This window comes from Portunus trituberculatus, chromosome 48 (assembly GCF_017591435.1).
Source record: "Portunus trituberculatus isolate SZX2019 chromosome 48, ASM1759143v1, whole genome shotgun sequence".
In the NCBI taxonomy this organism is placed as follows: domain Eukaryota; kingdom Metazoa; phylum Arthropoda; class Malacostraca; order Decapoda; family Portunidae; genus Portunus; species Portunus trituberculatus.
The window spans coordinates 18,022,512-18,030,770 of record NC_059302.1 but is presented as its reverse complement, the minus strand read 5'-3'; positions in this window follow the sequence as shown (position 1 = coordinate 18,030,770).

Below are 8,259 nucleotides of genomic sequence, written 5' to 3'. Positions count from 1 at the left end.
TTAGACAGATGTCTTTATTAGCTTTTTCCATGTCCTCGGAGATGATTACTTGTGGTCACCTTTATCAACTCTCTGTCCAGTATGTCAATCTTGTTCACCAATTTATACATAGTTATCATGTCTCCTCTTGTTCTTCTCTCTTCTAATGTGGTCAGCCCCAGCTTCCTCAGTCTTTCCTCATAGTCTAACTCCTGAGTCCTGGTACCATCCTTGTTGCCAGCCTCTGTACCCTTTCTACCTTCTTCACATTTTTCTTCATATGCGTGACCAGACACAAGCTGCATATTCTAACTGGGGTCTTATTAAGGTACATAATATCTTCTTCATCATTCCTTCATCTAGGTAGTGGAATGCAAGGCCAATATTTTGAAGCATGTTATATGTTTTCCAAAAAATCTTGTTAATGTGTTTCTCCGGTGACAAAGTGTTTTGCACGGTTACTCCTAAGTCTTTCTCCTCATTGGTCTCTTTAATTTTCTCATCACCCAGCCTGTAATCCCAGTTTGGTCTGTATCTACTTCTTCCCATTTTCATAACATGGGTCTTGTCTATATTAAATTCCATCTGCCACTCCTTACTCCACTCATATATTTTATCAAGATCTTCCTGTAACTTGTTACAATCTTCCACATTCTTTACTCTCCTCATAATTTTAGTATCGTCCGCAAACATGTTCATGTAACTGTCAATTCCTACTGGCATATCATTAACATAAATCAAAAACATGATGGGACCAAGCACTGACCCTTGTGGAACTCCACTGGTTACCTTCTTCCACTCGGACTTCCTTCCTCTCACCACTGTTCTCATTTCTCTTCCCATTAAGTAATTTTCCATCCATTTTGCTAGTTTATCATTTACTCCTCCAATCATCTTTAGTTTCCACATCAGTCTATTGTGTGGTACTTTATCAAAGGCCTTTCTCAAGTCCAGGTAGATAGCATCCACCCATCCCTCTCTATGTTGTAGTATGTCAGTCACTCTTGAATAAAAACATAATAAATTGGATACGCACGATCTTCCTTTTCTGAAACCAAACTGTCTTTCACTCAGAATGTTTTCACTTTCTAGATACTCACTCCACTTAGCTTTAATTACTTCTTCACATACCTTGCACAATATACTAGTCAACGATACTGGTCTATAATTTAGCGGTTCCATTCTACTACCATTCTTATATATAGGCACAATGTCAGCTCTTTTCCACTCTTTCGGGACTAATCCTGTTCGTATGGAGGTTTCCACAATATCAAATACGGGGTTCAACAATTGATCCTTACATTCATTTAGCAACCTCCCAGATATGCCATCAGGCCCCATTGATTTATTAATATCCAGATTGCTTATAATTTTCCTTACATCTTCCTTAGTAACCATGATGTCCTGCATTTGCTTTATTTCCGTAGGCCTTCCTCCCATAAAATGCTCCTCCTTTGTAAACACTTTGCAAAAGTTGTCGTTCAAAATTTCAGCTATATCTCCAGCATCCTCATATACTTCTTCCCATTTTTACCTTTTCTATTGCCTCCCTTATATTTAGTTTTCCATTTATGAATTTGTAAAACATTTTGGGTCACTATCACAGTTTTCCACCACCCTCTGTTCATATTCCTTCTGTGCTGTTCTCCTTACTTCAACATATCTATTCCTTGCTGTTTTGTAAACTTCTCTTGATAATACATCACTGTTTTTCTTAAGTTTCTTCCATGCCTTTTCTTTGTTCTTTTTTGCTTCTTCACAATTTCTATTAAACCACTGTTTATTATTTAAAGTCCTCTTTCTGTAATATGGCACAAACTTTTTCACAGCAGAGTTATACAAATCCATAAATTTATCGTATTTCAATTGCATATCCCTTTCCTGGTATACCACGGACCAGTCAATTTCATTAAAGAACTCCCTTATATGGTTATAATTTGCCCTAATATAATTTAATTTTTCCTCCCTGCGTTCCACAATCTTATTCGTGCTTAATTCCGTATCCAGCTCAAAGCTTAGGACATCATGATCGCTTCTCCCAAGGGACATTTATGTTCAATTTCCTCTTTAGAGAGATGCCCCTGGTAAATACCAAATCCAACCTTGCTGCAACATCTTGTCCCCTGCACCTTGTTGGTGATCTCACCCACTGTGTCATCAAGTTATTTGTTGCTACCTTTAACAATTCCTCTGCCCACTCACCACCGTTCACCACTTCGTAGTCTTCCCACACTATTTCTTTACAATTAAAGTCTCCAACTATCATCACTCTATCCTTTCTGATGAGTTCTTGCTTCATTCTGTCTAGAGTATTTCTCATCACCATTTGGTACTGTTCATATTCCCAAGCACTGGTTCTGGGTGGTATGTATACTGTTATAATATTAATGTCCCTCTTGCCATCTGTTATAAGCATACTTATCACTTCCTCATTTCTCTTACTATAGTTCACCTCCTTCACTATCAGATCTTCCTTAGTAAGAACCATTATACCACCACCTCCTTTATTTTTCTATCATTTCTCCATACTTTGTAGTGTTTTACAACAAACCAGTCTAGCTTTATTTCGGCCTTAGCTTTGTTTCCACTACACACATTATGTCCGGTTCGTTATTTCTTAGGTAATCCATACATTCTAGCCTCTTAGACAGAAATCCATCTATATTCATGTAAGTCACTTGTATTCCATTCCTAGTCTCTTTCTTCCATGTAATGTCTATTCCGTCTGTTTTATCCACCACTTCTTTAGCCTCCCATTTCTCATCCTCCAAAAACTTGGTCTTTTCCTCCTCTGTTCTTTCGTCATTCCTCTCTTCACTTCAGTTACAAGCTCTTTCATTTTCATTCGCTCATCCTGTGACATATTTCTTCTTATGTAAATTGTTTTGGTTTCCTCAGAGTCCTTAAGTTTCCAAGCCCTCCTCAACAAGGCCTCAGCTGCCACCTGAGACTTTAATTTCAATTTTAATGGTCTATTCTTGCCTTCCTCAAAAGCTCCCAATCTCACACTTTCTTCTACCTCAGCATATAGGTCCTCTTCTTCCACAGAGATCTTGTTCAGTAAAGACTTAATCCTGTCATTTTCCTTATCCTCCTGTCCTGCCAGTTCCTGTTAGTTTCCTCCTCAATCCTATTATGATCACACATTTTTCTTTTCAGCAATATCTCTCACCACATACTCATTTTCCTTTAGTGCCTTTACCATTTCCTCTGCGTAATCCCTTTATTTTCCTCTTCCTGCTTTTTCACTATCTCCTAAAGGACCTTTGTACCTCCTGATGTTCATGGTTCACTTCTTTCATCCTGGCATCAATTAGATTAAGGCATTCCTCCTTCCTCAAGTCCCCTTCGGATATTTTCATCTCCATTTCTAGAGTTTAGCCTTCATCTCTTCACATTGTTTCCTTAGTTGTTGGTTTTCTTTCTCCATCTCTACTTTTTCCTTCAATAGCTCTTTATTCGCTATCGTTAACAAATAGATCTCTTTTTTGAACGAATCATTCTCGGCTATAACTCTATCCAGTTATTCTTCTATGGACAAAATGGTTAGGAACTTACTTTCCAGTGCCTGGATTCTTGCATCCATATCTAATTTCTCCAGTCCTCTTGGAGTAGTTACAAAACCTTCAAAATCCTTGGGTTGTCTAGGGTAGCCGCCATGTTTGCTATCGTCAGCTGATTACGGCCAAAACAATCACCGCCCACACTCTCCTCTCAGGGACCACTCTCCATATCCCTCACTTTCAGCACTATGCGACAGTAGGACATCAACAGGACACTAACTCAGAGGTACCCAAGCCCTGTAACACCATAGGTATTTTCACTTCTTCCCGTCCGCAGCCGGAGATGAGCTGTCCTCCCTCAGCAACGGCGACGGTGTATTTACCTAGTTGTATTTACCTAGTTGTAGTTTTATAGGGCCTGGGCTTTATGCTCGTGTGGTCCTGTCTCCATATCTACACTTATCCAATTTTTCTTTAAAACTATGCACACTCTTTGCTGACACCACTTCCTCACTCAAACTGTTCCAAGTCTCAACACATCTTTGCGGGAAACTAAATTTTTTAACATCTCTCAGACATCGTCCCTTCCTTAGTTTCTTACTATGCGATCTTGTGCTTCTAAAGTCATATTCTTCTCTCAGGATCAGTTTCTCATTATCCACTTCATCCATTCCGTTAATCAATTTATAAACTTGTATCAGATCCCTCTCTCTCTCTCTGCTCCAAGGTTGGTAGATCCATTGCCTTTAGTCTCTCCTCATATGCCATCCCTTTAAATTCTGGAACCATTCTTGTAGCCATTTTTGTAGTCTCTAATTTTCTTATGTGTTTCTTTTATGGGAGTCCACACAACTCCTGCATATTCCAATCTAGGTCTTATTTTAGTACTTATCAATTTCTTCATCATTTCCTTGTCCATATAGTGAAATGCTACTCCAATATTCCTTAGCAAATTATACGTCTCTCTGAAAATTCTATCAATATGGCTAACCGGTTGATTATTTTCTTCCATTGTCACTCCCAAGTCCTTTTCCTTTTTACTTTTTCTAGTTCTACTCCATCTCCCATCTTATAGATTCCCACTGGTCGTCTTTCACTTTTTCCCATTTCCATGACATGGCTTTTGTCCACATTGAATTCCATCTCCCATTTTTGCTCCATTTCCAGATCTTGTTTAAGTCTTCCTGTAGTATTTCACAATCCTCTTTTGTTTAATGACTCTGCACAGTTTCGCATCGTCCGCAAACAGATTTATGTAGCTGTTCACTCCTCTGGCATGTCATTTATATATACGAGAAAAGTATTGGTGCCAATACTGACCCCTGTGGCACTCCGCTGTCTACTGTTCTCCACTTGGACTTCATATCTTTAACTATCGTCCTTATTTCTCTCCCCCTTAAGTAATTCTTCATCCATCTCAATGTGCTTCCTTTTAAGCCACCCTTCTCCTCTAACTTCCATAGTAATCTTTCATGTGGCACTTTATCAAAAGCCTTTTTTAGATCTAAATAAATACAGTCAACCCATCCTCTCTCTCTTGTACTTTATCAACTATTCTAGAGTAGAAACTCAATAAATTTGTCACACATGACCGACCTTTTCTAAAACCAAATTGGCTATTTGATAATATTTTGTTGTCTTCAAGAAACTCGATCCATTGCTTCTTTATTACTTTTTCACACATCTTGCATATTACACTAGTTAGTGATACCGGCCTGTAATTTAAAGGTTCTTCCTTCCTTCCGCTCTTATATATGGGAACCACCTCAGCTCTTTTCCACTCCACTGGCACTGTTCCATTTTCTATTGAGCATTTTATGATGTTGTATATTGGACTTGCTAGTTCTTCCCTACATTCTTTCAGTATTCTGCCTGAGACTTCATCCGGTCCCATTGCCTTTTCCTCATCCAATTCCGTCATCAACTTTTTATTTCAAGCTTGGTTACTTTAATCTCTTTCATATAGACAGTCTCTCTATTACCCTGTGGTCTTTCAAATTTGGATTCCTTAGTAAAGACCTCATGAAATTTACTATTTAACAGTTCTGCCATACTTTTTGGGTCTTCCACCATTCCGTTTTCTCCTTTTAACCTTTCTATTGTTTCTTTTTGTCTTATTTTTCCATTTATGAATCTGTAGAACAATTTTGGTTGTTCCTTACATTTTTCGACAATGTCCTTTTCATAGTTCTTTTCTTCTTCCTTTCTCACCTTAGCATATTCATTTCTTGCTGTTTTGAAGTTTTCCTTATTTTCTGGATTTCTGTTTCTTCTCCACCTTTTCCATGCTCCATCTCGTTTCTCCTTTGCCCTAGCACATCTTGCATTAAACCAATCTTTCTTTCCTTCTTCTTTAGGTCTATATTTCGGAACATATTCCCTGACCCCAGTTTTGTATATTTCCAAAAATAAGTTATATTTCTCTTGAACCGTTAATGAGTTTTCCATCTCCTCCCAGTTTACGTTTTAAAATAGTTCTTGAGATTCTCAATATCAGCCTTTCTGTAATTTAATCGGTCTCCTTTGTATGATTCATCTCTATCTTCCTTTCCTTCTTCTATATCCATCTCTAATATTACATGGTCACTCTTTCCCAATGGGCACTTGTATCTTATATCATCGTTAATTGGTATATCCCTTGTAAAAACTAGGTCTAATCTTGCCGGCTCATCGTTTCCTCTGAATCTTGTGTTTTCCTTTACTCTTTGGACCATCAAATTATCTATCATTAGGTTCAGGAATCTATCTCCCAGGCATCTTCCCCCATACCACTTTCATAATTTTCCCAGTCTACCTCCTTACAGTTGAAATCTCCTACCAATATCACTTTTCTCCTTTCCTTAATGATTCTTGTAAGACTCCTTATTGTGTCATCTATCATGTCTCTATATTCTTGGTTAGTCCATGAGTTTGTTTTTGGTGGCACATATGTTCCAATGATTGTTAACTCCTTTTTGTTAATATGCATCTTAACATACAGTATTTCTGATTTTCCTTCCCCAAACTCCACTTGATTTACCACTATCTCCTTCCTTAACATCATCATGACTCCTCCTCCTCCTTTACCCACTCTGTCTCTCCTCCATATATTATACCTTTTATCTATGTCTATTTTTATTGCCTCATTTAACTTTGTTTCCACCAGGCATACAATATCTGGTTCTTCTTTCTTTATGTAATCTCTTAATTCTAATTTACTAGATAAAATCCCATCTATGTTTGTATACATCATTTTTAATCTCTTGTTCTTATCATTTTAGTTAAACTTGCTCCATTCTTTTCTCTTCTTTCTCTTTTATATACCATTTCCTTATCCTGTCTCCTATAATTCTCCAAAAATGCCTTCTTCTCCTCCTCTGACCTTTCATTATTTTTTCTCTTGCTTCTGCCACCAGTTCATTGTGTCTCTTCCTTTCCTCCTCGTTTCTATTTTTCTTTATATATATATATATATATATATATATATATATATATCTTTGCAACCTTCTGTTTCTCTGAGTTTCGTTTTTCTATATAGTACTTCTTCTGCTGCTGCTTGTGATTTTAGTAATATCTTAATTGGTCTCACTGTTCCTTCTTGATATGGTCCCATTCTATGGATTTCTTCTACTTCCTCTTCTAAGTTCTGTCTATCCTCGTCATTCAGATGTTTTAGTAGGTCTTTTACTGATTTCATTTCGTCTTTTTCCCTTCTTGGTCTATATTTAACATTTTTTTCTTTCAGTCCAAAAATAATTACACTTTTTTTTTTCCGCAATTTCTCTTACTAAATTTTCTTTTTCTTGAGGACTCCTATCATTTTGCTTGTCATATTTTCATCTCTTTCTTTTAACTGTTCTTGAAATACTTCTTGAAATGATTCCTTGTCTTTCTTATCTTGGATTCTCCATGCTTGTACTTCTTTTTTAATCACGTCTTGTACTCTTTCTTCTTCTTTGTTAACTAGATCTTTTAGCTTTTCTTTTCTTTCTCGGCTTTACCGAGTCCTTCTTCCATCAATTTCTTATAGTTCGCTATTTGGACTTTTAATTCTTCATTTTCGGTTCTTAGCCTAGTTTCGTTTTCTTCCACTCTTTTTATCCTTTCTTTCAATTTCTGGAGCTCTTTATCCTGTTCTTCATTCTCTTTCATTCCCATACTCTCCTTTATCAATTTATCTAATTTACGTTCGATAGTTAAGACTCTATCAAATAGTGAAGTTTGCGCCGTATCAAAGCCTTCAAATTCTCCCTCCCTCACCAACATTGTCATCATCAGCTTTCATTCTTTCCCTTGTCACATACCTGCATTTAGATGGAATATCTTTCTCACTCATTATTATTTAACACTGTATTCATGAAAAAAAAAATGAGTCCACACTTATCGCCCAGGCCACTGTAAACCCAAACAAAGGTAGTGAAGATCAGCTGATTCTCGGGAGCGACGGTATCGCGTCCTTCCTCTGCCGCGTCTCGTCTCTGTGTGTTTCACTGTTTGATCTGCTGCAGTCTCTGACGAGACAGCCAGACGTTACCCTACGGAACGAGCTCAGAGCTCATTATTTCCGATCTTCGGATAGGCCTGAGACCAGGCACACACCACACACCGGGACAACAAGGTCACAACTCCTCGATTTACATTCCGTACCTACTCACTGCTAGGTGAACAGGGGCTACACGTGAAAGGAGACACACCCAAATATCTCCACCCGGCCGGGGAATCAAACCCCAGTCCTCTGTCTTGTGAAGCCAGCGCTCTAACCACTGAGCTACCGGGCGTGTGTGCCTTCGTGTGCATG